This window comes from Mustela erminea, chromosome 1 (assembly GCF_009829155.1).
Source record: "Mustela erminea isolate mMusErm1 chromosome 1, mMusErm1.Pri, whole genome shotgun sequence".
NCBI lineage: Eukaryota > Metazoa > Chordata > Mammalia > Carnivora > Mustelidae > Mustela > Mustela erminea.
In genome coordinates this window covers 152,827,826-152,848,361 of record NC_045614.1, presented here as the reverse complement: position 1 = coordinate 152,848,361, position 20,536 = coordinate 152,827,826, and the positions used below count along the sequence as shown (strand labels likewise).

The 20,536-nt window shown below is 46.1% G+C and overlaps 1 protein-coding gene across 1 annotated transcript in view; it reads left to right on the top strand.

Moving 5' to 3' along the window:
• Positions 1-6,641: 6,641 nt before the first annotated feature.
• Positions 6,642-20,536, top strand: part of SPSB4 (splA/ryanodine receptor domain and SOCS box containing 4) — a 77,993-nt gene continuing 64,098 nt past the window's right edge. Inside the window, exon 1 of the mRNA XM_032347339.1 lies at positions 6,642-7,477. The gene's annotated coding sequence lies outside the window, so the exon portion shown is untranslated. The remainder of the gene's footprint in view (positions 7,478-20,536) is intronic.

The following is a 20,536-nucleotide window of genomic DNA, read 5'->3' as shown; positions in this document are numbered from 1 at the left end:
AAGATCAGTGAAACTAAATTGGTTGTTTGAAAAGATAAACAAAATTGATAAGCCTATAGCTAGACTCACCAAGAAAAAAAGAGGGACGACTCAAATAAACAAAATCAGATTTGAAAAAGAAGATGTTACAACCGGTATCACAGAAATACTAAAGGATCATAAGAGTCGACTATGAACAATTACACACCAACAAACTGGATAGTCTAGAAGAAATGGATAAATTCCTAGAAACATACAACCTACTGAGATTGACTCGTGATGAAAGTAAAAGAATTGAATAGACCAATGACTAATAAGGAAATTGAGTCAGTTATTAAAAACCTCCCAACAAATAAAAGCCCAGCAACAGAGGGATTCCCTGGGAAATTCTCCCAAACATCCAGAACATTCTCAAACTCTTTCAAAAAATGTCAGAGTGGGGAGTACCTGCGTGACTCAGTTGGCTGAGTGACTGACTCTTGATTTTGGCCTGGGTCATGATCTCTGGTCATGAGATCGACCCCCATATGGGCTCTGCAGTTGGTGTGGAACCTGCTTAAGTTTCTCTCTCCATCTTCCTTTGCCCCTCCCCCCTCCTACTCTCTCACTAAAAAAAAAAAGGTGGGGGGGAATTCTTCTAAATTTATTTTATGAGGCCAGCATTATCCTGATATCAAAACTAGATATGACACCACAAGAAAAGAGAATTATAGGCCAATATCTCCTATGAACATAGATGCAAAAATCCTTAACAAAATGGGACACCTGGGTGGCTCAGTGGGTTAAAGCCTCTGCTTTCGGCTTAGGTCATGATCCCAGAGTCCTGGGATCGAGCCCGCATCGCGCTCTCTGTTCAGCAGGGAGTCTGCTTCCCCCTCCCTCTCTGCCTATACCTCTCTGCCTACTTGTGATCTCTGTCAAAACAAAACAAAACAAAAAAACAAAAACAAACAAACAAACAAAAAACCACTTTAAAACTTAAAAAAAAATCCTTAACAAAATATTAGCAAACCGAATTCAACAATATATTAAAAGGACTATATACATCACGATCAAGTGGGATTTATTTCAGGGATAGGAGGATGGTTCAGTATCTGCAAATCAGTCATTGTGATACACCATTTAACAAAATGAAGGATGAAAATCATATGATCAGTAGACGCAGAAAACTCATTTGACAAAATTCAACATTTATTTTTTTTAAGATTTTATCTCTTTATTTAAGAAAGAGAGAAAGCACAAGCAGCAGTGAGGGGCAGAGGAAGAAGCAGGCTCCTAGCTGAGCAGGGAGTCACAGCCTGATCCCAGGACCCTGAGATCATGACCTGAGCCAAACACAGACACTTAACTGACTGAGCCACCCAGGTGCCCCTCAACATCTACTTATAATAAAAATTCTCAACCAAGAATGGGTATAGAGGGAATGTATCTCAACATAATAAAGGCCAAATAGGATAAGCCTGCAGCTTCACATTCAATGGTGAAAAGTGAAAGCCTCTCCTCTAAGATCAGGAACAAGACAAGGACGCCTACTTTTGACACTTTTATTCAACATAACATTGGAAGTCCTAGCTACAGCAAATAGGCAAGAAAAAAAAAATCCAGATTGGAAAGGAAGAAGTAAAACTGTCAATATTTGCAGATGACATGGTATTTTATAGAGAAAACCCTAAAGATTGCATAAAAAATTGTTAGAACTAATAAGTGAACCCAGTATAGGTGCAGGATGCAAAAGCAGTATACAAACATCTGCTGCATTTCTACATACAAGGAACTATCAGAGAAAGTAAGAAAAATCTTTTTGTAAGTAAGAAAGTAAGAAAAACCTTTTTGCATCAAAAAGAACAAAATACCTGGGGGCCTGGGTCACTCAGTGAGTTATCCTCTGCCTTTGGCTTAGGTCATGATCCCAGGGTCCTGGGATTGAGCCCCACATCAGGCTCTCTGCTGAGCAGAGAGGCTGCTTCCTCCTCTCTCTCTGCCTCTCTCTGCCTACTTGTGATCTGTCTGTCAAACAAATAAATGAAATCTTAAAAAAAAAAAAAAAAAGAACAAAATACCTAGGAGTGAATTTAACCAAAGAGACAAAAGACCTGTATATTGAAAATTATAAGACATTAGTAAAAGAAATTGAAGAGACACAAATAAATGGAAAGATCTTCTGTGCTCATGGACTGAAGAAATCAGTATTAGTAAAAGCAGTCTGAAGAATTAATGTAATCCCTACCAAAATTCCAAAGGCATTTTTCATAGAAATAAAACAAATGATCCTAAAATGTATAAAGAGCCCCAAAAGACACTAAGTAGCCAAAACAATCTTAAGAAAGAAGAGCAAAGCTGGAGGTATCATACTCCCTGAATTCAAACTATATTACAAAGCTACAATAATTGAAACAGTATGGTATTGTCACAAAAACACCTAGATAAAAGGAACAGAATAGAGAGACAAGAAGTAAACCCATGTATATATGGTCAATTAACTTATAACAAAGCAGCCAAAAATACACAGTGGAGAAAGGACAGTCTCTTTAATAAATGGTGCTGGGAACACTGGACAGCCACATGTAAAAGAATGAAACTTGACCACTATCTTACAGTATACACACACAAAAAAATCACTCAAAATGGTTAATGATTTGAATATAAAACATGAAAACATAAAACTCCTAGAAGAAAACAGTAGGAGTAAAACCCTTGACTTAGGTCTTGGTGGTGATTTTCTGAATCTGACATCAAAAGTAAAAGCAACAAAAGTAAAATAAGTAAGTGGGACTACATCATACTAAAAAACTTATGCACAACAACAGAAAGCATCAACAAAATGAAAAGCCAATCTATAGAATGGGAGAAAGTATTGACAAATCCTGTGTTTGCTAAAGGGCTAATATCCAAAATCTATAAAGAACTCATTCAGCTCAACAGAAAAAAACAATCCGATTTAAAGATAGGCAGAAGTTTAAAAAAAAAAAAATCTCAAAAAAATATTTTAAAAATAGCCAGAAGATCTGGGGTCTCCTGGGTGGCTCAGTGGGTTAAGCCCCTGCCTTCGGCTCAGGTCATGATCTCAGAGTCCTGGGATCAAGCCCTGCATCAGGTTCTCTGCTCAGTGGGGAGCCTGCTTCTCCCCCTCTTTCTCTGCCTGCCTCTCTGCCTGCTTGTGATCTCTCTCTCTCTGTTAAATAAATAAATAAATAAATAAAATCTTAAAAAATAAAATAAAAAATAGCCAGAAGACCTGGATAGATATTTTCCCAAAGAAGACAAACAGATGTCCAACAGGCATGTGAGAAGATGTTCAGCATCACTAACAATCAGACAAATCCAAATCAAAATCACAATGAGGTATCCTTGCAGTCCTGTGAAAACGACTATTATAAAAAAGTTAAGAGATAAATAAGTGTTGGCAAGGATGTGTAGAAAAGGGAACCCTTGTGCGCTGGTCATGGGAATATAAATTGGTGCAGCCACAATAGAAAACAGGATGGAAGTTCCTCCAAAAACTAAAAATAGGACTACCACATTATCCAGGAATTCCAATTCTGGGTATGTATCTGGAAAAAATGAAACCACTAACTCAAAAAAGATATTTGCACCCCATGTTTACTGCAGCATTATCTGCGATAGTCAAGATGTGGAAACAACCCAAGCATCCACTGATGAATGGATAAAGACATTGTATTATATATATAAAATGGGGTAGTATTCAACCATGAAAAAAAGAAATCTTGTCATTTATGACAACATGGCTGGACGTAGAGGGCTTATGTTACGTGAAATGAGCCAAAGAAAGACAAATACTCTATGTTCTTTTTTAATACATGGAACCTAAAAAAATAAAAATAAAACAAGCTTCTAGATAGAAAAGACTAGTGGTTGTCAGAAGTGGTGGATAGAGGTGGAAGAAATGGGTGAAGAGGGTAAAAAAGAGAAAAAAAATAAGTAAATTTCCAGCCATAGGTATAAACAAAGACAGTGCCCATGTTCTATTTTACTACTTTTAACTTTAAATCTACTTTTGTATTCTCAGTGTATGAGCATGTATCTTTCCATGTTGTCTAAATGAACTTCAATATTTGGTAATTAAAACAAAGAGTCACTTATATTTTTGTGACTCATATAGTACATATAGCATATAGTACACCATACACTGATAATCAATATAAAATAGTACTTTCGGTCATTTCTGACTCTCTGAAAAGGCTCATCATTAAATACATTCGATAGTACTCTGTAGGAATCTTGTTATTGAGTCTGAAAAGAAATTAAATGTTTTAATGAAATGTGGTAGATGTAATATAATCCCTTAAATCAGTTATTACAAAAATGCTTTTTGTTTTTTTAAAAGATGCTTTGAAACTAGTAGAAATTATTGGTTCTGAGAATACATTTGATTAGAAAAAATCTCATCTGTTTTCAAGTATAAAGCCAAACTTCTAAACAGATACTCTTTTCACAGACTTGGAGGAGTTATGATTAAATATATAGTTGGGCTGACACAGTTTAGCAATTGAGGTAGAACCTGCATAAAAAGAAAGAAAGAAAGAAAAAGAAAGAAAGAAAGAAAGAAAGAAAGAAAGAAAGAAAGAAAGAAAGAAAGAAAGAAAGAAAGAAAGAAAGAAAAGAATGAATGAATCTTGGGAAGTCAGTTAGTGAAATTCTCCCACTTGGGTATCTGACCACCCTCAATATCTGAACAAATCCCTGGTCCCTCCCCCTGGTCTGCTTTCAGCAAGAACCAAATCAAGTCTGTCCAGCAAGAATCCTCCTCACTCTTGCTGTGTGCTCTTAGTAATTCTCTCTCCACTGCCCCTGACCCCAGCTCCTTGGCTATAAATTCCCATATGTCCTTGAATTCAGAGCTGAGCCTAATCTCTCTCCCCCGCAACAAAACCCCATTGTAGTAGCCCCCCTAGAACAAAGTCTTAAGGTCTTTAAGAAGTGTCAAGAATATATTTTTTTAACATCGTGTTTGTTCTCCCAGTGAATTATTATAAGCCATTTAAAGGAAGGAGCTACAGTTGCATGCATTGGTGCAGATAAATCTTGTTGAGTCAAAATAGCAAGTCCTAGAAAACAAGGTACAGTATAGCATCAATAAAGGTTCAAACACAAGTACATAAAACTAAATAAAATAACAATAGTGTTTAGGCATATATATTATATATGCATATTATATATATATTATATATATACACACATAGCTTTTTTCAAGTGCCTGTATATATCATTTCCAAGGACATGATAAATCTTAACAATCAGAATAGTGGTTTTATGTGAAGCAGAGGCAAAAAGATGCTCTAGGAGAGGAGCACATAGGGAGATGTACGTGCCTGGGGTTGGATGGTGTGATCATGGGTGTTCATTATATTGTGAATAAACACAGAAATAAATGTGGGTGCCAAGAAGACTCCCTGGAGTAGATGACAGGCTTATAGGCAGAGAGTTGAAGGGTGAATTGGAGTTACCTGGAGTCAGTCTGTACCAAGAACAAAGGTCAGAGTGTGCAAAGGCCTGTGTCAGGGAGAGAGAGCTTGATTTGCTGGAGCTGCTCCCAGAGTCTCAGCTGGGTCTGGCCCAGAGCAACCCTACAGAACAAGGAGACTAGAGGGCAGGAGTCAGAGTCAGCTAAGAAGTGGGTATCCTGCAGGCCATGGGATACCCTGAAGAGAGGGGAGGGAAGGGAGACGACTCGACACTGACTTTATGAAGACAGCTCTGGCAGTACAGGGGAAGTACGTGGACTGTCCCCAAGCAGCCTAACCACTGTCTGTCTCGCCAGCTTCATCTTACCACCTTTAGGTACACTCCAGTTATGCTATAGGCTTTGGGCTGGGATAGGCATCTAGCCAGATGACCCTCCTGCCTCCCCCTCCCTTTCACCCCTTGCCTCCAGGAGCTAATTCGTGTAACCACCTTCACCAGGAAACGTTCCCAGGCTGCCCTTCCTGGTCCGGCAAAGGAGCCCCGGAACCTCCATCAAAACATTTCCTTCAAGGGTTTGAATTGTCTTCACCTGTGTGACCTTGACGACATGGGCCCTCTGCATACTGTAGGCTCTTTGGTGCCTGGCACAGAGAGGGCTGGGGTCAGACCAAATGACTGTGGAAGGATATGGAAGTCAGCCCCGGGAGCACAGATGGGGACACTCAGACCAGGAACTTTCAATTTCCCCGAGGAAGCACAGATGCTTGGATGCACCCTCTCGGCCTCCGCTCTGGCCACGCCCTCTTCCTTATCTCGGGCTGGCTGGGAAGCAGCCCGCCCTCAGCTCTATAGTAGCCCGCAGAGCAGGGAGGCTCACCTCCCTGCGCCTCGGGTGGGCGGGGAAGGCTCCGTGAAGCAGGTGCAGTACGAAATTGGAATTTTAAAAGATGAGTTGAAGCCTGCTCTTTAAAAATAAAATGTAGCCACGTGTCTAAGGGAGAGAATATTAAACCATCCTCTTTCCCTGGCTGCTACTTCCCACGTGCGTTGGGAAGAAACACCAAAGCTGCCGAGTGACCGTGGGTGTCTCCTCCCTCTCAGGGGCACCCACCCCGGAGCTCCCCGCGCGCTTGAATGAATGGGGGAAGACCCGTGCACATGAATGAGTGCGGGAGTGAGGGAGTGCGCGGGGAAGCGGGCGGGTGAATGGCGACCGCGCCGACTCGGCACAGGGGCGCGGGCGCGGGCTCCACTTCCCTCTCCCGCCAGCTGGTGGCCTAGGGAAGGTGGCGGCGCCGGCAGCGGCCCGAGCTGGGACGGGCCGGGGCGCGGGATGGTGGGGGAAGGGGCGTTCCCGGCGGCCGCGCCTTCCGCGGCTATTGGATTAGTGGCCTTCAGGGATGAGCTCAGCCGGATCGGCTTTCAGCTGCAGCCTCCGGGCCGGCCGGGAAGGCGGGGAGCGGGCGGCGGAGGAGGAGGAGGGGGAGGCGGCGGCGGCTGCAGCATCCAGAGCTGGCCGCCGCGGCCGGCGCGCCCCGCGCACAAAGGCGCCTAGCCCCTGGGGAGGGCGATGAGCGCACCGCAGCCCGAGCCCGGACAGCAGCTCCAGCTACCACTGCGTGCGCCCAGGGCGCGGGGGAAGACGCGGGGCGCGCCGGGGGCCAGCGGCCGAGGCGCGGCCCGTCAGCCCTGAGCTCGGGACTCGCCGCCCTCTCGGTCCCGCGCAGATCTTCCGCACGGCTAGATCGCGGGCCTTGGCGCGCCCCCGGGATCCGTGCAGGAAGGCGCTGCCCCACTCCCACCCGACCTCTCGCGCCCTCCCGCCGTGCCCGAGCGCCAACTTCCCCAAGAACGCTCCAACTCCAGGCCACCCTGCCGGGCAGAGGGGGCGCTGCTGTTGGACACCAGAGGTGAGGACGCGCCCCTAGCCCTGGGGAGCCAGCCGGCATCTTCGGGGTCGCTCGGGCGCCCCTGAGTGGGCGGCGGCGGCGGCGGCAACGGACAGCTCTTGGCTGAGTGCAGGACCTGCCAGCCCGGCGATTCCTCCCCGCACTCGCTCGCCCTCTCTTTTATGGTGAGTATCGTCTGGCTTCTAGTGAGGGGCGTCCTTGGGCGCCCGGGAGCCGGGCGCCGAGATCTGGCAGCGCGGACCTCGTGCGGGCCGGCACTCACCACAACGGGAGCTCCAGGCATGGGTCCTGTCCGAGTTCCCGGGAATTCCTCTCTGGAAGCTGTGGCAGTCCTAACTGGCTGGTCTGTGTGCAGGCTTGGGGCATTTAGGGCTGGCCCCTGGTGCCAAAGGTTCGAAGCCTACTGCTTCTCTGTGTAATGGAGACAGCATGAAAGACTGCCACCCGAGCCGCCCTGCTTGGGTTTGGGTGCGAGATCCGTCATTCACTCGCGGAGTGACCTTGGGCAAGGCGCCAAACCTCAGTTTCCTCATCCGTAGGATGGGGATGATCATGGTACCCGTTTTATAAGTGTATTGGCAGGATCTATGAGGCGATGCTTGTAACGTATGCAGACCTGTGCCTGGCACATAGGAAGTACTCCGTCCAGCGCTAGCTAGCATTATTATTAGGTGTGTGAGCCCAAGCGGTTCACAACTTTCCGGAGCTGTAGCAGCTCCCTCGTCCATACAAAGGGAACTGAATAAATTCTGGGGGTGTGCTCGTCGGGGAGGGGATTCGGAGCGGTGGAAATCAAGGGCCTGGCACGCAGCAGGCAGTGATGAAGTGGTGGCTGGTGTTACCGCTTTCTCTAGACGCTGGAGCAGTGAGGCTGGTCTCCCGGCCCGAGCGCTGCTCGGGGCAGTTTGTGGCCTTGCTTGGAGACAAACTTAGTGATGCTCAGGAAGCGAGGGCGTCGCACCCTCCGCGAGTCACAGGCAGGGATAGGAGGTCGGGCCTGGGAAGGAGGGAGGAGGGCAGAGCCTGGAGAGAGGCAAATGTGTTCGCCCCCGTAGCGCCGCAGGACGCGCCACGGGCTCCGAGCCAGGAGGGGACTCTGAGACCAGGATCTCTCCCTGGTGGGATAAACTGAGAAGTGGCCGCTCCATCCTCTCTAAGGGCCGAGCGGACGATTGAGGATTAGAACGGAGAGGAGGGCGTTTCTGTACCGCTGCCGCGAAGAGGTGGGGAACTCTGGGCTCTGGAGTGAGGCTAGAGTTCGAATTCTGCCTCCACCATCAGCCCTCGGTGTGACCTTGGGCCAGTACTCGGATCTCTCCCAGCTCGGTCTCCTCGTCGGCCACATCCTCTGCAGGGGGCGGTTGCGGGGGGGTAAAGATAGGACTTCTCTCCTCTCTAGGAATCTGAGCCCCCATCTTCCACCCACCTTCTGCCCCTCCCCACAATCCGATGAGCCTAAATCCGGAAGACGTGAAATGTTATGCCTGAGCCTCAGGGAAACGCTATTAAAAGGAGAATCCAGGATCTGCCCACCCTCTTCCCCACCGGTCACAGCACCATGGGAAGAGATCAGTGCACTAAATCTCTCTCAGTCTCTCTTTCCCTGCTTCCCCACCTTCTCACCTCTATCCTCCAACCAAATCCTGCAGCTTCTGTCACGCAGTCTAATGGGGACGCCTCATCCCCCCAAACCTTCATTTGTTTCTAAAGCTCTGCAGATTAATGGAGTTTGTGGAAAGACAGAGTGTCAACAGGATGATCTAAGCTTGCTTTACACAAGGGCATATTCCTCTGAAACGCATACCCTCTGATTGATTCAATTTTTAAAACTTATTTAAATAGTAGTAATAAAAGGAATTTAAGCGACCTTTGGCAAACAACAGAATTCAACTGGCTGGCCACCTCACTCAAATATCTCTCCAGTTTGTATTTCTGTTTTCTTTCAAAGATTGATAAATTCAATTATATAAAAAGAAACTGCAGGGGAAAGAAATCACCGTAAATAGTCAAGAGACACAGGACAAACTGGGAGGAGAATTGTCACTCCTATCACAAAGGGCTCATCTCTTTAATATATAAAAGGTTTCTCTAGTCAATAAACAAAACACCAAAACTGGACAAAAACCATTAACAGTCCACATACACAAAATGAAATCGAAATGATACTTAAACATATGACAAGATGCCCTACCTCCCTCAGTAAGGAGAATGCAAGATAAAACTACAATAAGATACATTTTTTTTTCTTCCACCTATCTGATTAGCAGGCAAGAGCAATAAGCATTTATCAGAAACATCTTTAAAAAATATAAGTGAGGGACGCCGTGATGGCTCAGTCATTAAGTGTCTGCCTTCAGCTCAGGTCATGATACTGGGGTCCTGGGATGGAGACCAGCATTGGGCTCCTTGCTCAGCAGGAGGCCTGCTTCTCCCTCTCCCATTCCCCCTGCTTGTGTTCTCTCTCTCACTGTGTCTCTCTCTGTCAAATATATAAATCAAAATTTAAAAAATAAAAATATAAGTGAATTGGGACACCTAAGTGGCTTAGTTGGTTAAGCATTGAGTCTTGTTATTTTTTTTTTATAAAGATTTTGTTTATTTATTTGACAGACAGAGATCACAAGTAGGCAGAGAGACAGGCAGAGAGAGAGGAGGAAGCAGCCTCCCTGCTGAGCAGAGAGCCTGACTTGCGGCCTGATCCCGGGACCCTGGGATCATGACCTGAGCCGAAGGCAGAGGCTTTAACTCACTGAGCTACCCAGGTGCCCCTCTGAGTCTTGTTATTAGGTCAGGTTTTGATTTCAGGATTGTGAGGTCAAGCCCCATGCTGGGCTCCAACACCAGCCTACCTGAAAAAAATTAATCAATCAAATAATCAAAGCCCTCTCTATCTTAGAACCCCCACAAGGCTGTCCTTCAGTAAACTCTAGACACCCCAGGGTCTTCCAGGTCTGGTTACTGCTCCCTTCTCCCTTTGTCATTGTTTTCTTGTCTCATTGCCTTCCATTCCTGGCTTTTCTGGTTTTGCTGCAACACTCGAAGGAATTCATTTGCTGTTCCCCTGCTTTTTGTCTTCTCTTTTCTTTCTTTCTATCTTTTTTAAGAGAAAGAGTGTGAGTGTGTGTGTTGCAGGGCAGGGATAGAAGAGAGAGAGAGAGACTCTCAAGCAGACTAAGTGCTGAGGGGGGCTTGATCTCACAACCCAGAGATCGCGACCCGAGCAGAAATCAAGAGTTAGTTTCTTAGCCGACTGAGCCACCCAGGTGCCCCTCTTCCCTTTTCTTAAGACTGACTCCTTCATTTGTCTTCCCAGGAAATGGGCAAGACGTGGGCCAGTACAGAGTTTCTCATCCCTCTGTGAAGACATCCAGTTAACTTAATATATGGGGGCTCCTTAATTCTCCCTGAGTTGCCTGGCCTGTTGTCACATAGCCAGGCTCATGAAAGGTCTCTTCTCTGTAGGTATACGAATGAAGGGTCTCAGACAATTCTCTGGCTGGAACAGGCCATTCAATGTGGAAAATCTGAGGGGTGGTGGGACCTGGAGTAAAATGATCAGAAGCTTCTGCTTCACAGACATTTAAAAAAATAAGTACATAGGGGCACCTGGGTGGCTTAGTCGGTTGAGCCCCTGACTCTTGGTTTTAGCTTGAGTCATGATCTCCTGGGTTGTAGGATCGAGCCCCACATTTGGCTCTGCGCTCAGCATGGAGTCTGCTTGAGATTCTCTCTCCGCCCCTTCCCCTGCTCACTATCTAAATCTCTCTCTCAAATAAGTAGAATCTTTAAAAAAAAAAAAAAAGTACATAAATATCTGCACTTAACTTATGTGACCATAACCATAGATATTTGGTAAAGAAGATCCACAGCAAAAAATACATAAAATATCAACACATTTTTAAATAAAATATGGTACTTAAATAAGTCAGCTATTTTATCTGCTGCTACTCAGCTCAAGAAATCCGGAGGCTGGACGCCTGGGTAGCTCAGTGGGTTGAGCCTCTGCCTTCGGCTCAGGTCATGATCTCAGGGTCCTGGGATCAAGTCCCGCATTGGGCTCTCTGCTCAGTGGGGAGCCTGCTTCCCCCCGCCCCCTGTCTGCCTCTCTGCTTACTTGTGATCTCTCTCTGTGTGTCAAATAAATAAATAAAATCTTTAAAAAAAAATAAATAAAAGAAAGAAATCTGGAGGCTGTGGGAAAAATGCTTGTCTGTACTGAACCCGTTGGGGAAGAAGATGGCGAACCCAAATCAGATGTCCTGGGCCTTGTGGACCTTTCTGGGCAGTGTTGACTGCATGTGGTTTTTGTTTCACATATTGAGTTTAGAACTCAATTCCCATTTCACATATGTAATTTTATTATGAGGGGAAAAAATGCTCATTGTTAAAAATGCAAGCTGTACAGGAGATGTGGAGTGGATATCCCTTCTTCAACCCAAAGGGTGGTTTCTCACCTAGCCAGAGGTAGCGGGTGCTGGCTGGATGCCGGCAGAAGGTAGGGGAGAGTTTGGTGCTGGCTCTGCCAACAAGCAATGCAGCATGCCGTGCAGAAGACAAGGACGGAGATGCAGAGAGATGGAGGGCTGGCACAGAGGCTGCCCAGCCTGCTTGCAGGGAGAAATCAGCCAGGCAAGGGAAAGTGGGAAGGCTACCAGGACAGCAAGGTATGGACAAGATGTAGTGCTTGGGGAAGTCCGGCCTGGCCACTCTGAGCTGGGCCGTGCTGGGAGGCAGTGTGGGAGAACTAAACAGGAGCAGATCTCAGGGACTGTTTTCCAAGCTATGGGGTTCAGCTTCCCCCTGAGAAGCCACCTGGATTGGTGACTGGGAAGACGGGTGGTGGCTTGGTCAGATTCACGCCTTGGCACCTTGGAAGGGTTGTTAGAGGACACAGACTGAGTCAAGGAGCCCTGTTAGGAGACCATTGCAGTAATCCAGGCAACAGCTGAGCTAAGAGAGAGCTGAAGGCACTCAGTGAGAGAGACAGAGGAATGGGGGGATCCACGGCAGAATTGGGGGCACAGAGAGGAACTTGGTATACTGGAGAGGGATGAAGCGGAGGTTCAGCTCTGGACATGTAGATTCTGAGGCACCAGTGGGCCCCCAGATTTCTGACATCTGGGGTGAGCACACCCCTCCCCAACTCCCTGGGGGGAGGCTTGTGGTAGAAAGAGGCCAGCTGGCTTTACAAGATTATTTGAAGGAGCACCCAATCTGATGGTGGTTAGAGGTTTCCAGAAAGAGGGTTCTGGTGTGGTGGAGAGAAGGCAGGGCTAGAGATCCAGTTTGGAAGAATCTGTAGAGGCCAGAAATGAGAGGAGTGACCTAGGGGTGGCCCCAGTAAAGGTATGTCCTGGAGCCAGGAGGTGACAGGAAGCTGCCACGAGCTCTGGACCTCCATGCATGCACAGAGGGAGAGGCCCAGAGCAATTCCCAAGACACCCATCTGGCTTAGTGCTGGGAAATGCCATTGATGGTGAACCCAGAGGCCTGTCTTCTCCAGGAGGGAGGCGAGGTTGTTCTAGTTAGCCAGGCCACAGAGATGGCTTCCTCCCAGCCACAGACCAGGAGCTAGGTTAATAACACACACTCCTGGGGCCAGGGGCCCCCTCCCACCTGGCCCTCCTTCTCCTCTCTCTCTCTCCCAGGTCTCCCTGTTTCTCCCGCTTCCTCACCAGCCTCTTCTCCTCTCTTGTCCACTCCCTGGTCTCTCAAAAATGTTCCCAGAGATACCTCAGGTTTCCTAGAGGGACCCTCAGAAATCCCAGCAGGTGCCTATCATGATCTCCTGGATCAAGCCCGAGGCATGAATAAATCTGCTTTTCTTTCGGGCATCCTGAATTTTCCCACAACCAGTTATATTGAATAAATGGGAGATAAATGAGGGACTGGGACATGAAGATTATTGTGTTTCTCTCATAGAATGTTCCTCAGGAGGGTCCCAGTGTGTAGCGCCCTCCCCCACCCGTGCTCCAGCTCTGCTCTAGCCTGAGCCATGCTGGGCCTCACAGAGGCCACCTGCCCCCTAGAACAAGCCACATGTGCCTGGGAACCGCCTCTGGGCACAGGGGCAGCTACAGCGTGACCAGGCCTCTGGCCTTGCTGCCTTGGAGGTGTATCTCTTTCAAATGACCTTGTAGATAGAGCACGCTGGCCTGGTCTCCGCTCAGCAAACTTCTTCATCCCATCCTTGGCTCTCCTTGCTGGCTGACAGCCTGAGCTTCTGCCTTGGGGGCTCCTGGCTCAGTCACGCGTGGGAGGATTCCCATGGAAACCCCACAAGAAGGAGAGGCTCGGGGAAGCCTCATTGATTTGCACTCTAGGAAGGCAGGCGTGAGACGTTTCCACCTGGAACTGGACAGATGGCTCTCTTTGTGAGCTCTGGGGAAGAAAGGACTTGCCCAGCCCATTGTAGCATGAGCTCCATGCATGCATGGAGAGGGAAAAAGATAATGGACGTTTGAGGCAACACCTTGGAGGCTCTTCAGTTCATTCGTCATTGGTAGTTTCATGCTGAATGAGCTTCTTTTAATAAAACAGCCTCCCACTTAATATTTGTGCTAAGAAAATCTTTTTTTTTTTTTTTTTTTTTTTTAGATTTTATTTGACATACAGAGATCACAAGTAGGCAGAGAGAGAGGGGGAAGCAGGCTCCCCACTGAGCAGAGAGCCCGATGCGGGGCTCAATCCCAGGACCCTGGGATCATGACCTGAGCCAAAGGCAGAGGCTTTAACTCACTGAGCCACCCAGGCGCCCCGGAGCTAAGAAAATCTTAAAAACATCCCAGTCGAACCAGGGTCCAGTAGGTATCATTGGCATCATTGTCTGGAGGCAAAAAACGAAGGAATGATGATGGTAAATGGATTGCCTGGGTCATGGCTCTCCGTACCTTCAGCTCATGCTTCCGTGGAGGCTTCTTTGGCTCATTTGCTCAGGCTTGGGTGTTGTGGAGATGTTGGCCTAGCACTTGCTCTGCTCCAGCACCGTTTGGGAGTCCTAGGGCTACAGTGAGGAGACCCAGCCCCACTCTCAAGTTGTCTCCCAGTGGGCAGGAGGGATGCAACTAAGGAGATGCACGGCCTCCTGGAATAAGGCTGGTGGAGACAAGTCCAGCAGCCTTATCACAAGAGACAAGTCCTCTGAGAGCTGGGGAGGGGGCTTCCCAGAGGTGTTGATCCCCAAGCTGAATTACCCAGATGTTTGCACTCGGGGGTGTGCAGGGAGAGAGGAGGGACGAAGGCAGCAGCGTGGTAGGACAGGGATGTGTGGGCTTACGTGTGCCTGTTGGAAAGTTCTGGCAGGTTGGTGGGAATGCAGTGAAGGGGTTTGTGGAGGAGGGTGGGTCAGGGGAGCATTTGGGGAGGTTAGGGTTAGGGGTCTGCCCTTTATCCTGCTGTGAAGGATTGTAAGCTGGGGTCTGATTCAATTAACTATGCATTTTACAACTGCTATAGTATGTATTTGAAAGCAATAGGAGTCTATTAAAGAAATTCAAATGGTATCAGACTGTGCTGTTTTTTTTTACGGCCCTTGCCATTATTCAGACCTGTCACTGGATATGACCTCTTTGGTGTGAGCTCTCCCTAGAGGGAAGCGATCTGGTTTTAGACCTTCCTGTAGCCTCAGATCCCCAGAGAGGCAGCATTACTGTTGGCTAAAAGAAGAAACGAAATCCATACCGACCCCTGAGTCTGAAGCCAGAGGCCACCCTGAGGGGAAGGCAGCTCACCCAGTCATTACGAATTCCTGCAGTGTCCATCCCACGGCCAACCCCATGCCTGGGTTTGCCCAGCCAGCTGGGCCTCTGAGAATGGGGTTTCTGGTACCACTCCCCTGAAGCTTGAGCATCACGTTTTGCAGACCGCTGAGGCTTCTTCCCAGGCCAGCCTCAACATTTCACGTTTCCTCATTTCTCTGTTGTGTTGCAACACCCCTCCAGGGTCCCCAGAAGGGCAATTGGCAATTTGGATTTTTGTTTTCTTGCTCAGCTGTCACAAAAGCCCTGCGGGAGACCCTGCCAGATAATGTCATTAAGCATCCCATCCGAGCAAAGACTAAGAGACAAAGTGTGGTTTGGGGGGAATGGGACAACAGAGGCCCCTTTAAGCAGTGTGCAGTGTGCCCTCTTCTTACTGGGTTGAGAGATGGTGTGATTCCTAGCAGGGATTTGGACTTTGCTGTAGATCCCCTGTGCCTGGCCCAGTGCCAGGGTCTGTGGTGGAGACAAGAAGAGAAATGCGACAGGGACCCATTCCTTCCGGCTGAAGGCTGAAGAGAAAAGGCAGGGACTGAGGGCACTGAGTCTGATGGCGCTCCTGCTGTCTCCCCGGCTCCCAGCAGCCCAGGGCCCAGCACGTGGAAGCTACCCTCTGCTTGTTGAGTGCGTAAATAAGGACTGAGGCAGCGTGCTCACCAGTATCTAGCAAAGGGGCAGACTGGAGATTGACAAGAGACAGCTGCTCAGAGGAAAGGACAGTGTTAGTGACAGAACTAGGCCCCGTGTCCCCATCTCCTGACTACATCCTCTAAAAAGAACAGAAGGTGAGACCTCTGTAGCTCAGTGCTACCTCCCCACACTCCTACACATACTCTACCCTGTCTTTAAAGCCTGGTGGCTGTCTGTGCTGGGGGGAGCAGGGAAGCCTCAGGTGAAAGATTTTGTGCTCAGAGGAACACCCCTCAAGGCAGAAAGAAATGCAGATCAGCCAGACCAGATTGCCCAGGACAGCAGGTTCCTTGAGGCCTGTAGATCAGGGCAGGCTTCCTGGAAAAGGTGGATCTGTTGTACGGGATTAGGGACTTGAAGGAAAGGCTAAGGACTCTACCCACCTGGACAAAGACTTGCAAATGGGCCTGTAGGCCAGGTTTAGGATCTGGGGTTCTATTACTAATTTTCTTCCTCCCACCTCTGCCCTGGAGTCAGCTGGCCATTCTGTCCCTCGATTCTGATCCTGACCATGCCCTTTGACAGTTTCATTGGGACTAAATCCAAATTATTTAGGCCCTCTTTTACTCATTTGCTATCCAGTGACCAGTTAAAGGGGACTGTAGGAGCTGGGACTTCCCTAGGGTGAGGCCTGCAGGGGCAGGGAGTCCCACTTGGGTACAGGGAAGGTAAGGGCAGAAGAGAGCCCGCACTGCAGACCAGGTGTGAGGCTAGAAGCTAAGACCTAGTCCCCTGTTGTTGAGGATGTGCACTGACCTCCATTCTTTGCTCCACTGAACCACTTTACCCTTTGCTCTGTAGCAGAATCCTAGTGTACACCCAGGATCTTTTCTTTAGGATGCATTCAGGAAATGGCCATGTCAGAGAACGTACACAGTTTAAAGGATCACTTCACATTTTCTGGGTAGCTCCTGAACCAGGGAGCTGAATGGGCCCTGCACTATTCCAGACTTTACAGACATCCTTGCAAAGGCAGGCAAGGTTAGCATGGAGTTAGCAGCACTTTTTAGGTGAGTCTCAGAGAGGTCACATTCTGGCCCAGGGCCCAGTGGGCAGCTGGGCATTCAAATCCTGCCCTTTGTTCCACTGCATGGTCACAAGTTTTCCACTAGTGGACGTGAGCACTCCGGGCAGACCCTTCCATGGGGCGAGAACTGTTAGAGGTCTGTTAGAGGTCTGCCTCGCTTCACCTCCAGTGTGGCCAGCCTTTGGGATCTGCACCTGCTACTGATGGGGCAGAGGCCCTGAGGTCCCCAGTGACTCAGTATGGGTCTCCTCTGGGGATGTGGCTTGGCTGTTGCTTTCCAAACACACTAAAGGTGTTTTCAACAGCAACAACTCCAAAGCTGGCCTGGTTGTGTACAAAGGTAAAGCAGTTGCCCTTAGACACGTCCCGTGCAGGCCACACAGCACTGATCACTCCTGCCTTTGTGCACAGGCCTCATCCTTAGCAGTGAAGAGGTGGGAGAGCATGGGCTTGGCCTACCATGGCCCTGGGGTCTGTCTCAGTCCTGCCACTTGCTAGAAACCTCTCTGCATCTGTTTCTTCTTTTGGATAGAGAGGCACATGCCTTCCAGTTCCTGTGAAGCAGCTGTCATGCCACCTGGCACAGAGTGAGGGCAGATACCTACCGTTAGTGATGGAGAAAGACAGAGGAGCATATGTCGTGTGGACTTGGGGTTCAGGACGGGAACAGATCCGCTTTTAGCCAGGTCACTTTGCTCAGGCTGCTGCCTCTTGCCACCTCAGTTTCCCAGTCTATTAGAATGAGACTACAAGGTGCCTTTAACTGAATTATAAAAGCAGCAGATTCCAACCCCCTCGCAGTCAGATGCACTAGGGCAGACTGTACAGATTTACCGAGATGACCCTGGATGAGTGTTGGCTCTGTTACTTGAATCCGCATACATACCCCGCACCTCTCACAGGTTGTCTCGCTTTTCTCTAATAATTGGTTGAGGCTTAAGGGCTAGGTGAAGGTTGCTACGAAGCTCCAAAGTGAACAGAGGTTAAAGCAAGTTGTGTTGTTAACTGAACGGCAGTGTCCAGGTTTCTTGTAGACACAGCTGGTTCTCTTTTCCATCTGGGCCCTTTGCGTTAAATACCCCACCCACACCTCATTCCCCCACCTCTGCCCTCTTGCTCCTCCCTCCTCCTCCACTCCCCACATTAATGGCAGCACACCACACAGAATGTTTTGGACCTTGTTTGTTCGCTTTCATCTCTCTATTGACTCCTCATGTCAACACATTTTTTTCTCCAGCTGCATAGTATTCCATAATATGATTTACTGAAATCTATTTAGCCTTTTTTCCAATATTTTGCTATTACAAACAATACTGCCTATGTATATGTGTTATATATATAATATTTGATACACACATGTATTGTTTTATATATAATACATAATATATGTGTGTGATGTATTATACGTATGTATTTAGCTTTGCACATTTAATACTGAATAAATACTGGAAGCGGAACTGCTAAGTCAAAGGGAATGTGCATTTGCAATTCTGAGAAATGGTGTTAATTCATCCTCCACTGAGGTTATGCCATTTTACCTTCAGGTTAGCAATGTATGTGCCTGTCTGCTTCTCCAGAAAGGTGTTATCTAATTTTTTGAGCTTTGCTAATCTGATAGACAAAACCGGCATTTCATTGTAGTTCTAACTTGTTTCTCTTTTAGTATGCATTTGGTAGAACATCTCAAAAGAACCATTTGTTTTTCTTTTTGTGTGAACTATTTGTAGTATCTTTCACTTTCTGTATGTGGATTAGTCTTCTCTTACCAATTTATAGTAGTTTGTCATATATTTGTAATTTGTGTCTTAAGTATTTCTCCATATTAAAACAACAAGCTAGTCTAATCTCTTTTATGAGTGCTTTTTACTATGCCATTTGGTTACTTCCCATTTTCATTTCTTATTTCTTATGTTTGGGTCTTCTCTCCCCCTTAAATGATCAGATTAAGTGGTTCTTATGTTTTATGGTTTCTTTATTTTAGTCATTGAAGTCCTACATTTAAAATATATTTAGTAACATCTGAAAATGTTAATTACTTAATTTTAGGTGAAATAACCTGAATAAAGAAAGGCTCATGATGCCATTTTTAAATTTTTTTAAATTTAAATTCAATTAGCCAACATATAAATAAAAAGAAAATTTTGTAGAAAATATTTTTTTGTAGATTAAAAAAAAGATAAAATGAAAGAATTCAAATGCTAATAGTGTTTACCATCTGGTTAATGAGACAGGCAGTGATTTTTAAGTTTTGTACATTTTTGAATTTTCTAGAACTTAAAAATTATTTTAGTGTTTTCTAATTAATAGACTTTAATTTTAAAAGATTTTTATTTATTTATTTGACAGAAAGAGATCACAAGTAGATAGAGAGGAAGGCAACGGGAAGGAAGAAGCAGGCTCTCTGTCGAGCAGAAAGCCCGATACGGGGCTCGATCCCAAGACCCTGAGATCATGACCTGAGCTGAAAGCAGAAGCTTAACCCACTGAGCCACCCAGGCGCCCCTAGACTTTAATTTTTAGAGTAGTTTTAGATTTATAGAAAAGCTACATAAAAAGGAGGTAGAGTTCCCATATACTCACACCTAGTTTTCCCTATTATTAACATCTTCCATTAGTACGGTACATTTATCTTAGCTAATGAACCAGTATTGATACCCGGTTATCCGAAGGCTAGGCTTTATTCAGATTTCTTTAGTTTTCACCTAGCATTGTTTCTCTCTTCCAGGACACCATATTAAATTTAGTTGTCGGTAGACTTCTCTTGGCTGTGACACTTTCTCAGATGTTCCTTGCCTTCAATGGCCTTAACAGTGTTGAGGTGTATTGGTCAGGCCTTTTGCTGGATGCCCCCCATTGGAATTTGTCCTATGTTTTCGTTATTAGATTGGGGTTATGGGCTTTGGGGTAGAAGACCATAGAGATAAAGTACTATTTCATTACATCATATTATGTCATTTCATGACATACTAAAATGATAATGATATAATAATTAATAACATTATAATAGATAATATGGTAGATTAAATGATTGCATTGGAGAATTTTTATGTTTTATTGGTTTGGTTTGGTTTTATGGTATTATTTTCCCCAAAGAACTAGTTCTCAGACTTTTTTATTCTATTATTTTTCTATTTTATTATGCTTAATTCATATATTTTCATGTTTTAATATTTATTAGTATAAGTACACCAGCCATGATCTATAGATTCTAAGATATGGAATATGTTTTGTTATTCTCACTCTTTCTATTTTCTGCAAATTCTGTATACTTTTTTTTTTTTTTTTTTTAAGTTGTTTAGAAGAGAGTTTTAAAAAATATTGAAGGGAGGCCTGGGTGGCTCAGTCAGTAAGCATCTCTCTTTGGCTCAGGTCATGATCTGTCTTATTAGTTATGGAATTTTGATTTTTGTATGTCTTTACTTAATTTGGTTCATCGACCTGTCATAAGCCAGAAAAAGTTATCTTCCTTTACTGTGTATCTCTCCTTGTATTTGCTGTAGCTTTTGCAGTAAATTTTGATGCTGTTACTTGGTGTGTTAGATCTTTAATACTGTTGAGTCTCTCTGCTTTGGATATCCCTCTTATATGTAGCGTACAGTTGTTTTGTCTTGATTTCCAATCTTAGATTTATTTTATTATTATTATTATTATTATTTTAGTTTACCATGGCCATTCATTGACATAGCTAGTCTTTCTGGCTTAGTTTTACTATCATATTTTCTGTCTTTGTGTTATTGTTTCTCATGTTC